A 20,637-nucleotide genomic window follows, 5' to 3' on the forward strand; every position below is an offset into this window, starting at 1 on the left:
GATTTTGTGAGCCCCTCCTGAAGTGATGTTACCGGCCCAGCACACCACAGAAAATCACACAGAGTTGTAGAATATGTAAAGGATGGCACTACTAACATTAAAGGCGCACAATCACCTCAGAAAAACAGTCTGCTCTGACCTTTATTCTATAGTTACTTTGTGTTATAAGACTAGTCCATCTTTTCAGTGATGTTGACCCCCACATCAGTGCACCACTTCTACGCCCACTCCTTGAATAGTGACCAGACAAAGAGGCTTTTTGGAGCAATGAAAATCAATAACCAGTTCCTTAATTTTGCCGATGTTAAGTTGCAGACAATTCTTTCTGCACCTTAAACAAAGTTGTCCACCTCTGTCTCATCCTCCTTATTGATACACCTCCTAGGTGCAGAATCATCTGAGAATTTCTACAAGTGACATGACCCAGTATTATATTTATAGTTCAAGGTGAATAGAGTGAAGGGCAAAAGAGACAGGACTGTTCTTGTGGTGCTCTAGTGATTCTTACATTCACATCATGTGATCTGCCTGTCCATTAACGGGAACACTGCACTACACTCGTAGAAACCATATTAAGCTGCTTTTAGTGAATAGGTTTAATCCACTATTCTATGAATTAATGTGATATATATAGTATTTTACAGATGACTGGTGGAGTGGGTGGAGAAGAGTGTCAGGAGTGATTTGTACCAGACCAGTACCAGCAAGAGTGAAAGGAAAGGTCTACAAATGGTAGACTAGACACGGTATATGGGTTGAAAAAGTGTCAGTGATAAAAAAGACAGGAAACAAAGCTGGAGGTAGCAGAATTAAAGATGTTAAGATTTGATCTATGGAATTGTATGGAATTGAATTTGTATGGAATGAATACAGTAAAATCAATAAAATTAAAAAAAAAAAAAGATTTGCATTGAGTATTATGAGGATGGACAGGATTAAGAATGAGTATGTTAGAGGGTCAAACAAAGCCAGAGGGGTGAGAGTGCAATGGTTTGGACATGTGCAGTCAGAGATGATGGGTATATTGGGAGAAGGATGATAGGAATGGAGCTGCAGATCAAAAGGAAAAAAGACAGGCCCAAGAGGAGGTTTATAGATATGGTGAGAGAAGACATGCAGGTTGTGGCTGTGACAGAGCACGATGAATGGGACAGGAAGATAAAGATTTGCTGTGATGACCCCTAAGCAGCAGAAAGAAAAAGATACAGTATTTTACAGAAGACTGATATTAAGGTTTGAATGCATTGAGTGGTTACCTGTGATCAGTAATGGTCATCATTAATACTGAGGAGTATTGAAAATTTAGACAGTCTGTCTCCTCCCAGTCAGTTAAAATGAAAGCCGTTGAGTACCTTGATGAATGGACATGCAGAGCAAGCAAAGGCTAACAATAATGTACAAATTTGGGACTGATAGAATTTTAGACACAAGGTATGAACCGACGAGGGATAGGGCAGCAGTCAAATTGAATGCCACATTTACAATGATCTTTAAACAAACCTAACTAACACATATGTCTTTGTCCATAGTTGTTGAGTAAAAGCACTAACCACAGTGCCACCCTTTGGTAAATTTACAGGCTATAAATGACATAAGGTAAGTTTATTTTCATCTTTCGTTATGCAATCTAAAATATAAGCATTACTACTGTAGACTATATGTTATTGTGCTCAGTGTTAGCTGGTTTAATTTTAATTTTACAAGATAAAATCTCGATTGTGTGAAAGGAACGGAGGATTCTAATGACAAGCACATGCTTTTTCAGGCTACCTTTTAAAAATAATTTAATGGTTCAATGTGAACATCAAATGCTTTTAAACTTTTCAAAATGCTCTCTCCAGATGTTCATATGATTGCTACGTAACTGTACAAAGACGTTTTTGAGCGGTACTCTTTGTTACCTTCTGCAGTAAAATTGATGCTGACGGCTCCTCCCGACAATCCATACTAGAGTACACTTCGGCTTTTAGCAATGAAAGGATCGAATTCGTGTTTTAATGCGTTGCTATGAAACGAACCTCTTCAACGGGGATCTCGAAACCCCGTGGAGCGCCTACTGCCGACTATATCTAATGAATCTGTCCGCCCGAGAAGGCAAAAGAAGGAAGGCGTATATATATTCTGTCATCGAACAACAGCAGCAAACTTTAACCCTTAAAAGAACTTAGTGCAAAGTCGCGTCTTCGCTAACTCAGAATGAATGAAGGTTTTGGGCGGGCCCTACCAAAAGAAAACTCGTGTATCCCCGCCTCTCTTTTCACATTGGCTCACTCCAGTAGCGCAAGAAAACAGGTTTATCCAATCAAAAGCGAGTGTCAGACTTCCAAGGGTGGTTGCTTGGGAGAGGGGGAGGGGAATGGGCGGTTGAAAATGGAATGTGAAGCAGGTGTTAAACTTCTAGTACCTCTTTCTTGCAATGACCCCTAAGTAACGTTGGACCTGTCTGCTTTTCTCTGGAGATGGTGAATTAATATTATGTGTTGACACCTTTTAATGCAACTCTTTTTTTGAAACACGCTATACGAGTATACATCATCATCAGGTAAGGGCTTTTGATATATTTTCCTAAATAAGAATCGCCTCGGGCCAGAATGACAACATGCACGGAAGTGTCAAAAGCGTAACTTAAACTTAAGGCGTGCAACGGCTGTGGGAGGACATGCCTGAAATCGGTCAAGATGCAGTTATTCAGTTTAAAGTAAACACGAAAGTTCCGAAAAGAAAAAAAAAAAGAAAGGTAGGTTTAGGTCAATTCTCCAAAGAGTTCAATAATCACCAGTCACAGTTGCACCCCAATTTCCATGTGTGTGCCGTATTTTTCATCAGTTCCAATAAAGAAGAATTTAGAAAGGGTGACTTGGTACAACAGCTACTGCTGTAGCGGATTTGGGGGAATTATACTTTGAATTTCACAATTTATCTATTGTGAGTCATACTCAAGCACTTTGGAGCTCGTACATAGGATGCGGCAATACCAGTTTGTACCTGGATCGCTCCGGGACGTTGTTTACTTCCACCCTCCCCAAGGCGATCGTCTGCGCTATAATAACCGCTTTGTAAAGACAAAAATGGAACTGACATGCAAAGCGTCTACGATTTGATTCTACGGGTTATACGTGTTTTTTGTGTGTGTGTGTTTTTTAACAGGGTTGAATACGCAATGTTGGATTAAGTATTCCAGCATTCACAGCCTATTGTTGCTTCACCCCATGACAAAACCGTTATGGGAATTTAGGCGGGGAAAACTACATATTTCCAGAACCCACATTTATTATCGGTAAAAACTGCATTCTGCCCAAAGGTAGCATACAACATTTGTTATGTGTTTCATTCTCCAGTGTCTGTCCAAAGTCTTACTAACGTGAAACCTGGCAGCCTACTGGCGCCGCGCACATGACGCCTCTGCGCGCTTGGACTCCAGTTTTCTCCTCTCCTAGAATGTAAGCAGTAGTAAATTCGCATTGTCAATCATAGATCCCGTTCGTTTTCTTTTCACTGTCCAAATAATGATATCATTGATTTGCGACAGCAAAATTGCCCCGATTGAAGTGGACACTATGCGCTTTCTGGGGAATTCAGGCGACAATGCTGTGGTAGGCAAACCCCAGGGACCATAATAAAAATGTGATTTATGTAAAAAGCCGGGGAGTAGATCAATACTTTCGGAGCCATCGATTCAGGAATCGGCACACTTAATACACATGTATCGAATGTAGCTCATTTTAATATACTTATGTTGCAGGGAGGAAAACCAGTAACTTAAAACAAATCTGTTTTATAGTGCATATTGACAAAGTATCATTTGTGTGTAGATTCCTGAGTGTGCTGTGGATGTGGTCCACCAAACAGTTGCCCTGCCTTTACCCAAGAAACGTACTTACGTTACCATCATTAGAAGCTGATGATGATAAGATTCAGAAGACTGCAAAAAACTTTATACACACAGATACACATATCTATATCTGTATTCGTGTAATATTAGAGCTTATATTTGTAGGCATACACACTGCTCTTTGTGTCCATAATGAATAGCACACCCTTTAAAAATAAGGCAAATGGAAATTCTAAAAATATACATTTATAAAGTATAGAGTGGCTGCATTTGTAATAAGATGCCCTGGTTAGTAGACTGCAGTTCTGTATGCCCTTAAAAATGTCCTTTTAAAGTACACAGGTGTTAAATTCAAATTAAAACACCCATTGCAAAAACTGTGAACTGTTAGTATGAACACACTTATTGCAAAATAATAATCAGCTAACAAAACAAAGGGGTGTGCATCAAACATTAAATCTTTATTAAACTCTAAAATGCTTAAACATAATAAAGCAAAATAGCAGTTGGTTCAAAATGAGTCCTTGACTGGCAGTGTATAACTGATTTAAATGTGGAGTCAACTATATTGATCAGCTAGATAATATGTTATGGAAATATATTTTTATAAAAGGAAACACTGCCTGGGTCTGTTTAATTATTCACTAGTTTCCTTCAGGTGAAAAAAGGGAAAACATACAAGAAAAGCTTTACTTTTTACTTCAGTTTTAAAACTTAAAAATATTTCTGTTTAGTGCTCAGTGCTTTGGTGAAACTTTAATTTATCTTAGTAATGTATAATAAATAATTAAAATGTCACCTTTTCTGCAGTTTTATATGGGATTGATTATTACACACCTGAGACATACAAGTACAGAAAAACAACTTATTTAAATATCATTTGTAATTAAGTAAAGTTTTTTTCTTTATGATTACTCCAACTCATTTATTGCTTACAGTTAAGTCTTATTTTTTTGTTCTTTTACTGTCTGCTTCCTTTGAACTTGCCCCAAACAATGGTCCAATGGAATGAAAACACATCCCTTTAATGGACATGTTGTGACGCTCTGCTGTGGTGAGTATTCAGATACTGAAAAGTGTGGAGAGATCTAATCAAACTATTTTAAGGTTGAATTCTGTTGTTCATTTTGCGGAATTCAGAGCTTTGATAAGTTACTAGGGTTATGTGTTACTTAAATAGGAAAAAGTTAAGATTTTGAGCTTGCAAGTTTGCATAAAGATCATACATGTAAAAATTGTCCTTTCGGTTACTTTCTGTATTTTTTTCTGGCTGAGTTCATTTTATTGCTTGTTGATATTTTTTTACTTCACTACATTACTTTTTTAAGTGCAAGTTGTCTTGAGTTATTTTCAGTTGTTATATAGAGTGCAGTAGATTTAGCCATAACAATGAGTTCTGTGTATATGTCTGCTTCTACAGCCTCTTTTAACCACTCCAACATGAGATAACAGCCTTTGTTGTCAAAATAAAGAATGATTACAAATCCCTCACAAAACTATCTATTGAGAATGCCCTTTAATGTCAAGAGCCTGTCTTTTTGTAAAGCTCAAATAAGTGAGTTTCCTCACTTCCTTTAAACAGAAGTGTGTTTGTGACTGTCAAGCAGTTGATACTCCATGTTCAGTTGGTATTTGTTTTTGTCTCTTGTTGTAAATTGTTGAAGGAGGGGAGCTGATGCAGAGTGTGAGATCAAATAAGTTCTGTGTCACTTTCAGTAGGGGGCTGTTAGACCTCACTCACTTTCCATTATCTAAGGATTACACTCCCTTTCCTTCACACTGAAACCTTCTGCATTTCTTAATTACTTTACATATTAGGCGATTAAATGACAGAGTGGGGAACAAAAAAACAAGGATAAGACTTCTAATGATGCAAAAGTGAACTCTTTTTTTTTTCTAGTTGTATCTTGAAAGAAACTGAATTTATTGCTAGACATCATGTATTGTTGGCATAGTCAATGTTTATTACACTCCAATTGGATTTACATAAGCTTATTGGATTTTCTTAAATGCATTCTAAAGAGTCCTCTGTGCTTGCTGATTAAGACGCAACTTGATGGTTTGACAGTTAAATTAACTATATTGCCGCTAAACATCAGGGTGTCTTGTGATGTTATCCAGTGCTTTTGAAATGACTTATTTTGTAGAGAGGAAAATTAGACTTTAGTGTAATACAGAACCTAACATTATCATATTTATTTTATTCACCACTACATTTGTTCACAAAGTTCTAAGTAACAATCGGAAACGTTTAATTTTAATGTTGTGCTAATATAGAGGGTAAATATTGAAGGGCATGCATTTCACAAAAGACAGTCTTTCTGTACGTGGTTGATGTTTCTATTGTTTTTTCATTGCTCTCCATTTCCTTTCATTTATGAATATCATGGAAACAGTGTTCAATATACTTCTATGTATGCTTTTGGACATTGACTGATGCATTCAGAAGCCATACCACATGTACTTCAGAAAAGGTAATCCACCTGAACCTAAGCATGTTTGGGCCTGGCCAATACTTGGATCGGAGACAATCTAGGAAAAGCTTGGCTTACTGCTGGAAGAGATGTTGGTGAGCCCAGCAGGGGGCACACCCTGGGGTCTGAATATGGATCTCAATGCCCCTGTTCAGTGATGGGGACACTGTGCTGTAAAAATGGCGCCGTCTTTTGAGAGAGGAGGTTAGGAACACGTGCTGATACAGCACATTGCTGCACCCACCACATGACAAACCAACTCAGGATCCAAGATTAGGACCCGAGTGCAGCCATGCAACAGGTGACACCTCATCTCCACACTAGTTAAGATGGAATGGAACAGTATGAGGTGTTTTATGGTGGCTGGAGTGCCAATTTTGCCACCAACCCCCAGGTTTTTCCCTGCAGATTGGAGGGCCTACATGCAGGGCTGAATGCAGATTGATGTCATACCCAGGATGGAGCAAGGGCCTTTTTCAAGAGCTCAACGAAGTAGTCACTTTTGGCATTTACTTTATTCAAACCGGCAACCTTCGGATTGCCAGTGCAAATCACTAGCCTCAGAGCCACCACTCACCATCATACTGTCTTTTGGATGAGAAAAAAATGAGGTCCTGACTCCCTGTGGTAATTAAAGAATCCCTGGGTGTCTATCATAAAGAGCAGGGTGTATCCTGATATCCAGTCTAAGCTGCCCTCCATGTCCTAGCCATTCTGGCCCCCTAACCCCTGTTTGTAATTAGCTATCTCTCTCACCCCTTAACCACCCAATAGCTAATGTGCAGTGAGCATACTGGAGCAAAATGGCTGCTGTGGCATCATCCATGTGGATACTGCATACAGGTGGCTTTTGAAGTGGCTCCCCACTCTCTATGTAAAGAGCTTTAAATAGTGAGAAAATCACTATAAAAATGTAAAGAATTATATAATTTATTTTTATGAAGTGCTACAAATATATCTATGATTTATTTATTAGTTAAGTTGTTTATATTCACTTTATTGCTGCTGCTATTGTGTAACTAATTTACTGACCCCATTGTATTATGCAGTATGTCAGCATTCACCGCAAGCATTGTGTCAGTGAGTATTTGTTTAATGAATTTACAAAACAGAGTTTTTTGGATTACAATTTTTGCAGTAGTACTCTTTGTTTAAGAAAGCCCACCTTGCTGTATAAAAGTGAATCATTACAAGTGTTTAATAATGACCGAGTGAAAATGAAATAAAAACAATTTATAAGGAATAATTTACCCCCATGGCTGCTCTGGGACAGGTAAATGTAATGTACTATTATTAATTTATTCATCATTGAATATTCCCTTCACTACGGACGGAACGCCCATGGAGCTGAAGAATTGAACTTTTCTTCTTTTTTACCTTTAAGAGTATATTGATAGCTTGGAACTCTTTAATCTCTGATCCATTCAGGTTGTAGGAGAAGCCAAATGCTGTATGCCAAGTTAGCTTTACTGCAGCACAGTTGCACACAACAAGGTGACAGAGATTTGGTGGTAAAAAGACATGGAAAAAGAATGTTCATTATGTATCCGAATTTTTACAATTGCAAGGAATTGAACAAATGCTTACATACGTAACTCCGGTGAGCTGGCACCCTAACCGGGGTTTGTTCCTGCCTTGCGTCCTGTGCTGGCTGGGATTGGCTCCAGCAGACCCCCGTAACCTTGTGTTAGGACATAGCAGGTTGGACAATGACAGACTAACAGACTGACTTACATATGTAAATTTTCAAATCTGCTTAAAATCCCATTCATGAACACTGTGGCTGGAGTGCAGTCCGGCAGCAGTGGGGGCAAGGTGGGAAACAACCCAGACAGGGTGCCAGGCCATTAGAAGGCCTACTTATTATCATGCTCAGAGGGTCATTTTAGAATTGTCAGTTAACCTAACATTGTTCTGGATGTAGGAGGAAAGGCTATGCAGAAAAGATCAAGAAAATTAGCTATTCAGACAATGATCAAGCACACAATTAGAACCTAGGATGCTTGGTCCATGAGGCAGCTGTACTAACAATTGCATTATAAAGCTATACTGCATCAGTACTTGAACCACTTATTATCGCGTCACCCATTGGAAAGAAAGTCCTTATAATGTTAACTAGCAGACCTGGCGCACTTCGCTGCACGTTTAACCGGCTAGTTTCGGCAGCGGATCGTGGTTTTTCCAATCTAGACGTCCTGTCTTTTTCAGATTCTTTTAACCGCCTGGTTTCGGCAGCCAATCGTCCTTTTCCCAATCTAGAAATCCTGTCTTCTTTAGATTCGTTTAACCGCCTGATTTTGGTAGCGAATCATTTTTTTTCTAACGTAGAAGTCGTTTCTTGTTGAGATTTGTTTAATCACCTGGTTTTGGCGGCCAAGCGCTTTTTTTTCCAACCTAGAAGACCTCTTTTGAGATCCGTTTAATGGCCTCGTTGATTGCATGTCCTCCAAGGTAGTTTCAATACCCATTTGTTGCACGGAGTCTTCACCCCTTTTATGAGTGACTGTGTAGCCTAAGCACCGCGTGTACTAAACAGTAAATTAGTAAAGGAAAAAGGACTAAACACTAAGGAAAAAGAACGCAAGACCGCGTCAGCTGGGGAGCTCAGCTCTGAGCGAAATGAAGTGAATGAGGGGAGTTGACCACGTGACTCCCCCACCCACCTTAACTCTAAATCCCTCCAAAAACACACAAACACAGTCTCTCGGATCCCAACTCTCCTTTATATATATAGATAATGAACAATATACTAGTAATGATTATAGTTACCGATCCATTATTTGGTTGTTCTAACTGAACAGAATGGAAATTTAGAGAGTTGAAAGTGAGAAATAAAAGTCAGGTTTTGATGGAATCGTTTCTTCTTTTATTTGATGACTAGCAAAATACCTGCGTTTCGCAGCGGAGAAGTAGTGTGTTAAAGAAGTAATGAAAAAGAAAAGGAAACATTTTGAAAATAACGTAACATAATTGTCAATGTAATTGTTTTGTCACTGTTATGAGTGTTGCAGTCATATACACACACACACACATATAAACATACAGTATATATATATATATATATACAGTGGGATGCAAAAGTTTGGGCAACCTTGTTAATAGTCATTATTTTCCTGTATAAATCGTTGGTTGTTACGATAAAAAATGTCAGTTAAATATATCATATAGGAGACACACACAGTGATATTTGAGAAGTGAAATGAAGTTTATTGGATTTACAGAAAGTGTGCAATAATTGTTCAAACAAAATCAGGCAGGTGCATAAATTTGGGCACCACAAAAAAGATATGAAATCAATATTTAGTAGATCCGCCTTTTGCAGAAATTACAGCCTCTAAACCAAGAGTTCCCAAAGTGGTCGATATCGACCCCCTGGGGTCAATTTGAACTTTCTAGGGGTCGATAGTTTCCATAAAAAAATTTGTGGATCAACGACAGCAAAAATAGACACCCTTACTACTGCTATTTGTTTGTTACTTCAGAATATCTATGATTCCAATAGGTACCTAATTAATAAGTAAAATAATTCAAAAAAACACTTTTTTGATAAAAACACATTACATACCAAACTTGCGAATGAAAAGGTAAAATGTGTCATTAAAAGAGTCACACGTAAGAATGCATGAAAATACATGTAGCACAAACATGTCTGTGCATTGTCTTATCGAACGTATCAAAGCAAGTGCGGACATGAAAAACCGTTGCATGTCCGCACTTGCTCACGGTGGGATGAGACGACGGATATTCGATATTAGCAGAATCTATCAGTCTTGTACAGTCATGCTTTTATTAAACACTATAAATTGGTTCGTCTGATGTAACATGTACTTATTTGTGTTTTCGAACTTTGAATATAATTATTTATTGAGGAGCAGAACTATGAAAAAGAAAACCAGAGGACACAGTTTAGTTATTCGAGTTTAACAAAAATCTTCTGTTTCACGTAAGTACGTAGTTTATTGCTTTTTTTTTAATCATAGGGGCTGTCGAAATTGTTTGTTAATAAAAGTTTTTATTTCTTCAGATAATAATACAACTGAACCAAAAAGAAATGCAGACAGTACAGCTTGGACTATTTGTACTTATTTTGAATTTACATATTTATTTCATAAATGTCAAAAATATAAAAAACTCTGCTCGTATTTTTTTGCTTTAATTTTCGTTATTGCAGGTTTTGATATTAAATGTTGCACAAGATAATGCCATATTCCATAGTCCTTTGATGTTTTTCAATCATTAATTACAAGTGATTAAAATGAAAAGTTTGATATCTAGTGAAATATTTAATATCAAGTGCAGTACAAATGTATTAATTTGAGTAAGTAAAGTAAATGACTAGGGGGTCAATGGTTTTAAAAGTTTTTGGTAAAGGGGTCTGCGGCCGAAAAAAGTTTGGGAGCTCTTGCTCTAAACGCTTCCTGTAGGTTCCAATGAGAGTCTGGATTGTGGTTGAAGGTATTTTGGACCATTCCTCTTTACAAAACATCTCTAGTTCATTCAGGTTTGATGGCTTTCAAGCATGGACAGCTCTCTTTAACTCACACCACAGATTTTCAATTATATTCAGGTCTGGGGACTGAGATGGCCATTCCAGAAAGTTGTACTTGTTCCTCTGCATGAATGCCTTAGTGGATTTTGAGCAGTGTTTCGGGTCGTTGTCTTGTTGAAAGATCCAGCCCCGGCGCAGCTTCAGCTTTGTCACTGATTCCTGGACATTGGTCTCCAGAATCTGCTGATACTGAGTGGAATCCATGCGTCTCTCAACTTTTACAAGATTCCCAGTCCCTGTACTGGCCTCATAGCCCCACAGCATGATGGAACCACCACCATATTTTACTGTAGGTAGCAGGTGTTTTTCTTGGAATTCTGTGTTCTTTTTCCTCCATGCATAACGCCCCTTGTTATGCCCAAATAACTCAATTTTAGTTTCATCAGTCCACAGCACCTTATTTCAAAATGAAGCTGGCTTGTCCAAATGTGCTTGAGCATACCTCAAGCGGCTCTGTTTGTGCTGTGGGCGGAGAAAAGGCTTCCTCTGCATCACTCTCGCATACAGCATCTCCTTTTGTAAAGTGCACCGAATGGTTGAACGATGCACAGTGACTCCATCTGCTGCAAGATGATGTTGTAGGTCTTTGGTGCTGGTCTGTGGGTTGACTCTGACTGTTCTCACCATTCGTCACTTCTGTCTATCCGAAATCTTTCTTGGTCAGCCAATTCGAGCCTTAACTTGAACTGAGCCTGTGGTCTTCCATTTCCTCAATATGTTCCTAACTGTGGAAACAGACAGCTTAAATCTCTGGGACAGCTTTCTGTATCCTTTGTACAAAATCTTAATTTATCTATCAATTCTTAAATAATTAAATGGGCAGGCTATTTCGTATCAGTGCAATACGCTGCTTGTTAAAACGGATGAGTCCCGCTCTTACGTGCACTTAGTGCTGCGTGGGTGTTATGAACTATTGGATCTGTTCAAGTTCTGTTTAAATTTTAAATATAAGTAATTTTTATTTAGTTGACAGAAATATGTTTGGTAGGAATTTAAGTTAAATTTAGTCATCATTGCATACATTTTTCTTCACCATAGAAATTTAAAAACTAAATTCAACTTACATTCCTACCAAAGATATTTCTGTCGACTAAATAGAACCTACTTATATCCAAATAGAACTTGAAAAGATATATTTTTTCGAATCTGATCGCGCATTTTAGATCGACTTGACGTGCACTACATCGAGCCTGCGTGCTATTGTGCTCTCACCTGTCTGCCTCAATAAGTCACCGTCGTTTCGGTCTTACTTTTTTACCGTTCATTTAATCATGGCTAGTCGCGAAAAAATTAGAAAATGGAAGGAGGATTACACTAGTATGGCTTTACCAAAACAATTATTGATGGCGAATAAAGTATCCATTATTCATAAAGCTTTAATTGGTGATCTGTTTTTCTGCGTTAACCTCATATTTTTTCATACTTCTTCTCAAACCAAGGGGGTGCGAAATCGAGATTGTCCGTCACAGGGGGTACGAGTGTAATCATCGGGGGACCAGAGGGAAGAAGGGAACCCGGAAGTGCTGCTCTGTTTTTACTCCGGGCTGGTTTATGGCGGCGTCGCTTTGTCTTTTCTGTGAGACAAGAGAGAGAAAGGTTAGTACGCTGCCTTTGTCCCCCAGCCGGGTGTTCGGTGATGTGCGTCGGATCCGTCAACTGCTCCCGATGCGCTCGGGCGTGACAATATATATATATTGAAATAGTTTTACTGTCAAATAATGCAAAGAGTATGTGGCATGTGTTTCACCCTAATTCTGGGCTCATCAGGCATACACACTCACTGCACCCCTTCTAGGGAATCGAACCTTGGACGTCAGCGCTAGAGGCAAAGCCTCTTGTGTTGCGCCACGGCGTGTGGTTCGTTTATTTGACAGTATGTAGATCGGGGAAAATATATATAAGATAACTTTTGTATCCACAATAAACTCCATTACTGAATAGACAAACCAGGGGTGAGCAAGTTTCTTTTTACTGCAGCCACAGCCAAGACACACATAAAAAACATCAATAATAACTCATAAACTTGCAATATTATTTAGGAAAATCGCAACATTTTACTCACCAAAAATTCGGATTATTTGTAAACAAAATCCATCCTCCTCTCTTTCCTCAAAAACAGTTCAATTACTCTGTCGTACGGATTATCAGTGCACTTCAGTTCCATCAAAAAGTCCCTTTCTATCGCCATCAAAGCTAATGCTGAAAGTCGAACCTGCCCTGTCGTATTTCTGTCATAAGTTTTAATTCGCTTTAGGGCTGAAAATGTCCGCTGGACAGATGCATTGTACACGGGAATGGTCACCGCCAAATATATCAGTGTTAACAGCTGCCCCATGCTCTCATTCAGATTTTTCTGATGAAGGAAGTCAAGGAGATCAGTGGGAGATTTTCCTGCAAAATCATCCATGGCATACATTACAGTCAGTTGTTTTTAGTCGAGACAGATCAAAAACCACTCCGTGGCTCTTGTGTTAAACTGAAAAAGGCTGCATGTGTGAAATTTTTCTTGTATTCCCGAAACTTCTGGGGCTCGAGGAGCATGACAAACATTAGGTTTTTGTGGTCTTGAAATCTGGTCTGTGTCTGGCAAATAATATTGTCCAGAATCCTGCCATGGAGTTGGCCATAGTGCGCGCGAGGACGCTCGGAGCACTTGCGGTGCATTCAGTGGCCTCGTAGAGTTCCTCATATCGGCTTCTATCCAATCAATGGGTCTGAATACGGTGACGTTGCTGTACGCTTGCTAGAGGGCACTACTGACACCAACTCAAAATTTGATTGGTTGAAGCAACAGGTTAATCGACATTTATTCTGTGTTAGAGTGCCTGCACAATGGATTGTGAAAGCCTCTCTGCCTGGCAACAAATGATGGCTGAAATGTGATTGGTTCAATGCTTTAATACGAAAATACATGGCTGGAAGCAGCACAACCATCAGAAAAGCTATGAAAGGAAGCGGACAGACTATTTGGAATTATTTAATAAGTATTCATGGACAAAATATAATTAACATCAGTTTGTGATTCAGATATTTTTACTTATGAATATGCTAAGCACACTCCTTGACCCGCGAATATTTACCTTATATGGGCAGGCACTCAATTACGTGGTTCGGGGGCGTGATGATGTGAGACGCAACTCCGCTTCCCACGGTCATCGAGCTGCAGTCTATTACAGTATATGGACGAAAATAGGTTCCAGTTATGACCATTACGCGTAGAATTTCGAAATGAAACCTGCCCAACTTTTGTAAGTAAGCTGTAAGGAATGAGCCTGTCAAATTTCAGCCTTTTACCTACACGGGAAGTTGGAGAATTAGTGATGAGTGAGTCCATGAGTGATTCAGTCAGTCAGTCAGTCAGTGAGGGCTTTGCATTTTATTAGTATAGATGAGAGCAAAGATCTCCATTGTTCAGGTTGTTATAGAAACCTGTCAAAAGTTAAGAAAAACTCTTTCTGTTAACAGTTTAAAAAATACAACATACAAAATGAAAGCAAACTTGAGTTGTCCTATAATTTATGCATTGGATCCAACCCAGAAGAAAAGGTAATTCACCTTTATATCCATTAGCAAACCTTTTAAATCCAGTTTAGGCAGAATTGCAGAAAACAAAATTTCAGCACTAAATTATTCACTTCATTGTAAGTAAGTGCTTGATGGTCTATAGTTCGGGTGTTATTCACTGCATGTTAACAGTGCACATTGTTGTTATTTGAATTTCCTGTCATTTGCAAATAAATTGGGGTATAGATGGGGTATTAAAATGATATGATGCATCCCAAACAACCTAGTATAGAAAAAGAAAATGTCATACAACAATATGCATTAGCTTGACAAGCATCTTTACAAAATGATAATGCTGATGTATTAAAAAGTGTGCATAAAAATATACAGTATAAGACTAAACTTGGCAGGGCTCTGAACTGTACATCAATTGGATTTTTAATTTTTGGATTTTAGTACTGCTGAAAAATCTGCAGACAAAAAATTGCTCTGCAGCCTGTCTGCAATATTTCCTAAATGCACTAGGGGTGTGTGTGTTGTCTGCGAAAAGGAACAGGAAAGGTCTCTAATGAAGGTAGCAGAGAGCAGCAAAATGCTTGCATTCTGAGATGACTTGCAATAATATCAGGATTTTTAAACACTAATCTACCCACTACCTACTCATGTACATTGTAGAAAAAAGTGGCAGTTAAATTGCCAGTTAAACTGTCTCCTTTGCTGGTGTGGCAGCTTTGTTGTTAAATACCAACATCTTAGTTCTTACAGGAACTGTTATTTAATTATTCTATGTGTTATTTCATTGATATTACTTCTAACATGCCATTTTTTGAGCTTTGCAGCTGTGGTCATCCTCCCTGTAGTATGCTAGTGGGGGCTGGGAGGCAGAAAGACAGGCTGTGCTTAATAGGACATAATGTCCTTCAATTGCTTTAATTTGAAAGAGTAGGCCATTTATTGATTATTCTGTCCCTTTTGGGAACTCTGCTTCGGCTATAGCTTCAGGACCATGTGGTTTCTAAAAAAAGAGTGAGGTTTTGTTTTATGTCACATTAAAAGGTATATATTTCTAGTTTTGAATTTCTGTTTTTAATGTTGTGGCTATTTTGTTCCTCAAGAAATCAGAAAGTAGCTCTGGGAGAAATAGTAAATGTTATGAAACCTTAGCAGTACTACTGATCCTCAAATTTATCTATAATGAGATTTTTAAAATGCACAATATGCTAAACAATATATACTAAAAGAATATCTTCACGCAGTGATTAAAGGAGAAGTTTGGAATTTTTCATGTTAAAGTTCTTCTCCAATAAGGTGTATATTAATTTGCCACATGAAATTGTCTTCTAAATTGAAGCATTTTCATCCATCCATCCATTATCCAACCCGCTATATCCTAACTACAGGGTCACGGGGGTCTGCTGGAGCCAATCCCAGCCAACACAGGGTGCATGGCAGGAAATAAACCCTGGGCAGGGCGCCAGCCCACCGCAGGGCACACACACACACACACACAGCAAGCACACACTAGATATAATTTAGAATCACCAGTGCACCTAACCTGCATGTCTTTGGACTGTGGGAGGAAACTAGAGTGCTGTTGAGAATTGATGTGCTTTGATGTGTTGAAATTGCACATGTAAAAAAGTGTATCTGTGTCATTTTAGGAAGAGAAAAAGCAAAATATTTTATTATTATTTTGTGTACTTTAGATAGATACTTTATTACTCCCAAGGGAAATTCACATACTCCAGCAGCATACTGATAAAAAGCAATATTACATTAAAGAGTGATAAAAATGCAGGTAAAAACAGACAATAACTTTGTATAATGTTAACATATATAACATGTTTTATAAATGGAGACAAGCTGTGACCTTCACTTCCCAACCAGTTAATGAAAAGTAACATAACTCATTAACCTCCAGTACTTACTGCACGTGGTCTGTTTTTCTGAATAATGTTCTTTAGCACCCAGTTTTCACCTTCATTTAGGTTGAGTCCTCCAAAGAATGTGATCTAAACAAGACAGTATTTTCAACATTCCTGTGACTCCCAAACACCACTCTTCATCAAGGACGGGCTCAGAATGTCCTACAGATCCTAATATGATTACCAAAAAGATACAAGGTTAACAGGCTTGACAAGTTTATAAGTGAAGCAACCTAATTTGGCTGTTTAGGTAACAAGCCTATTGTGTACTAAGCAGTGAGTTCAGAATCTTCTATATTAGTATGAGCATCTCCTTACTTTTCTGACTATTCCTCTTTGATTTCAAAATAGGAGCTGCTTTACTAAACAGAATCTCCATTGCTGTTCTTACATGTATAAAGCGCTTCCATTTCAATTAAATGACAAGTCTAAATTCGATAAAATAGGGTTTCTTTTGATTTCAGTAGATAACATGCATCTCTGTTTGACGTTTATTTTCCAGTCGGTTGTGAACCCTTTACCATCCACCCAGAGTTTAGCTGTACATATATGTTGAGAAAATACTTAGGTCTTCTTCCTAAACTTTGCTTGGCTCCTCTTTTTATATATAATCTGCCTTCTGGCAACATAGCTGCATGCATGCTACCTCAAGTACCACACTGCTTTGCCTGGAGGAGTGCTACAGCATCATACCATAATACTTAGAAAATAAGAGCTAAGTTATTATTACACTAATGAAAGCAAAGGTAAAAAGATTATTTGCATACATCCATCCATTTTCAGCTTACTTAACTCAGTGCATGATTTTAAGAGCTTGAGCCTTTCCAGACAGTTTTCTGTGAAAACCAGTAACAAACATTATTACAGTAAATAACTAACTCTTAGTCTTCAGACAGCCTGAGATTTTCCCAGCACCATTGGACACATCTCATGGCACTCTTGTTCACACACTTGCATTTCCACACAGTTGGCAACATTTGTAATTCCAGTCACCTTAACATTTTATGTGTTTGGGATATGGTAGGAAATCAGACAATCTTGAGAAAACCCATGTCAATTTGAGAGTTAAACTCAGGTTTCTGTTACCGTCTTGCAGGAGTGTGCCTATTTTGTAACCAGTTTTTCCATTGTGTTTTCTTGCAAAAAGTCCTTTTTCTCTTTACCCATTTACAGTATAATGTTAATCATTTGTTTCTAAGTATCCATTATTTTATGTATCCACATTCAAACCAGTTTAATCCAATCCATGGTTGCAAGATGCTTGATACTTTCCCATCATTTCTGAGTAAAAGCCAGGAGCCAATGCAGTATAGGATGCATCTCCATTACAATGCAAACACACACACACACCTACGCTATTACGGTACATTGAACCCATTTAGAGTCAGTTTTAATATAAACTTCTCATACATGGTTTGTAAACCAAAGTTCCTGCAGAAGAAACTAATAAACAGAAGGTGAATGTGCAGTCTTCACAGAGACATGCCTAGGCCATGTTATATTCATAGTCACTCTGCATCCTTTTATGTCCATCCAAATCAATATACAGATATGCTTCCCTAATAAAATAAAAGTAGTTCATCAACGTAGTGGTTATGTTAAAAACGCTAAGAAGTTATTTTACATTTACTTTCAACTTTGGGAGAATTCAGCAGTTAAAGACCCTTCTTGATAAAGGTATCCCAGATGTCTGGTTTAAGTCAGTGACACCACACATACATACTGTAAGTGTTGGAAAGCCACAAGACTCTGTCATAACTGCCCATTCCAGTGAATGATTATAGAATTGTATGTTTTAAAAATTAAAATCCCCAGAGAGAGAGAGAGAAAATTGGCAGTTGGCATGTTTAGAATGGAAAGATAAAACAAGCCTTAGCAGTATCCTATAAGACTGCATGCTGTTTTAATTACCAAAATGAAAAAATGAGACTCACAAAAGAATAGCTAATGACATTTTATTCAGTATACGGAGTACCTTTTGGAGTCTAAGGGGAGAAAAAAAAGATATGGAAAATGTACTAGTGGCTAGGTTTCCTTGTAATAGTAATAATCTATATAAGCAGGGATTTATCATAAACAGTAATAATGAAGTCATATATTTAACATCAAAAGAACAGCATATTCACAAAAATGAATCTAGTCCAATATTCAAAAACCAATAAAGTAAACATATACAAACATAGTAGATGGGGAAAAAATAGAAAACTAATAGAAACAACAGAGCAAAATACGGAAACCACCAAAAGATATCTCTCTTTTATAAAAGAAAGTCTTGAGACAAGACAAGATTATTGCCAAGATATTTTTTTCAAGGCCCACGAGACGAAGCAATTGCCAAGAGATTTTTTCAAGTCCCGCCCTCCTCTCAACCATTTATGGTTAACGGCCCATGCCCATGGTCCTATCACCTCTCATTCGTGTGAATGCTTTTGTCAGATACTGTTCCTGCGCTGTCAGCTGTTATGAATTATTATGTTTTCTTCACTTTAAGTTCCCAACAAAAGAAGACTTATTATGTCCAAATCTTATTGAACAATTTCATCCCGAAGGGTTATCAACAGAAGAAATGAGTACACGGACAATGCTAGCACAGAGAAATGATGAAGTCAAACGAATTAACGTAAAAATTGTCGATCGGTTACATGGAAAATTGGTTAAATGCGTATCAATAGACTATGCTAAAACAGTTAGTGGGGATTGTGTGGAGGATGAAAACATCAACTTACAATATCCTGTAGAATATCTACAACCGTTAACACCAGACAGTCTTCCACTGACCAAATTACTGTTGATAGAAGGATGTATCGTAATGTTATTGTGTAATTTATGTATGCAATAGGACAAGATTAGTTGTATTCAAAATTGGTCAAACAATTCTGACATGTAAAATTTTAACAGGAGACAGGAAAGGTAATGTGGTACATCTTCCGTGGATAACAATAGACACCAAAGGAGATCTTGATATACCATTCATATTAAAACATGTACAGTTTCCCATTAGAAAAGCTTTTGACATGACAATTAACAGATCACAGGGACAAACATTCAAAAAAGTCGGTTTATTTATTAGACAGAAAGAAACGATATTCACTCACTGGATGCAAGTACAAACACAAAATCAAAATTCAAAGCAATATTGTTGAAAAGTTCATTCCAAGTATTGTTTTTACTGAAGTTTTACAGTAAAAGTGTAAGTTTAAAAAGCATTTGTGTGTTAATTTCAAAACCAAACAGAATGAAAACGTATAACGCAATGAATACTTCTAACGCTACCTGAAACATAATTTTCTTTCAATTTATTACATTTTACTATTTTTTGCTATGGTTAATTAATCGCTGTAATGTAGAATAGTTAGGTTTATTATGCATATGTAACAATTCCCATGAAAATAACAATCTGTTTATATTGTACATCTGCTTACCCATACGCGATTGGCAGAGCCGCAAAGTGGCTAGTACATAGTGTCCGCACGGGGATTGGCAAGTGAAGTGTTTAATTATTATATCTTAAAATTCCACTCCTTCTCTGTCACCATCATTATAATGTTTTATATACAGTATGCTTATTTTCATTATATCTTTGTGTGGTTTCTTTTGTTTCTTTTATTTTTAATTTTCAATTCACTTTATTAGGTTCAACTGCTTCTTAGCACAAGTATCTAATCAGCCAGTCACATGGCAGCAACTCGTCGTCAAGACAATCTGCTGAAGTTCAAACTGAGCATCAGCATGGGGAAGAAAGGTGATTTAAATGACTTTGATCATGGCATGGTTGTTGGTGCCAGATGGGCAAACTGCTGATCTACTGGGATTTTCATGCACAACCATCTCTAGTGATTACAGAGAATGGTCAGAAAAAGCAAAAATATCCAGTGGGTACACTAACTCAAATAAACACTCGTTGCAACTGTGGCATGAGGAAGAGCGTATCTATCTATCTATCTATCTATCTATCTGTCTATCTATCTATCTATCTATCTATCTATCTATCTATCTATCTATCTATCTATCTATCTATCTATCTATCTATCTATCTATCTATCTATCTATCTATCAGCTAAGAACAGTTCGCACAGGCTTACCAAAATTGAACAATAAAAGATTGGAAAGACTTTGCCTGGTCTGATGAGTCTTGATTTCTGCTGTGACATTCGGATGGTAAGGTCAGAATTTGTCATCAGCAACATGAAAGCATGAGTTCATCATGCTTTGAATCAAGGCTTCATGCTGATGGTGGAGTTGTAATGGTGTTGGGGACATTTTCTTAGCACACTTTGGGCCCCTTTGTACCAATTGAGCATTATTTAAATGCCACAGCCTACCTGACTATTGTTGCTGACCATGTTCATCCTT

General features: G+C 37.8%; 1 protein-coding gene across 1 annotated transcript in view; it reads left to right on the forward strand.

The window, feature by feature from the left end:
• Positions 1-2,392: 2,392 nt before the first annotated feature.
• Positions 2,393-20,637, forward strand: part of epb41l3a (erythrocyte membrane protein band 4.1-like 3a) — a 292,145-nt gene continuing 273,900 nt past the window's right edge. Inside the window, exon 1 of the mRNA XM_039754817.1 lies at positions 2,393-2,542. The gene's annotated coding sequence lies outside the window, so the exon portion shown is untranslated. The remainder of the gene's footprint in view (positions 2,543-20,637) is intronic.

Source organism: Polypterus senegalus, chromosome 5 (assembly GCF_016835505.1).
Source record: "Polypterus senegalus isolate Bchr_013 chromosome 5, ASM1683550v1, whole genome shotgun sequence".
Taxonomy (NCBI): domain Eukaryota; kingdom Metazoa; phylum Chordata; class Cladistia; order Polypteriformes; family Polypteridae; genus Polypterus; species Polypterus senegalus.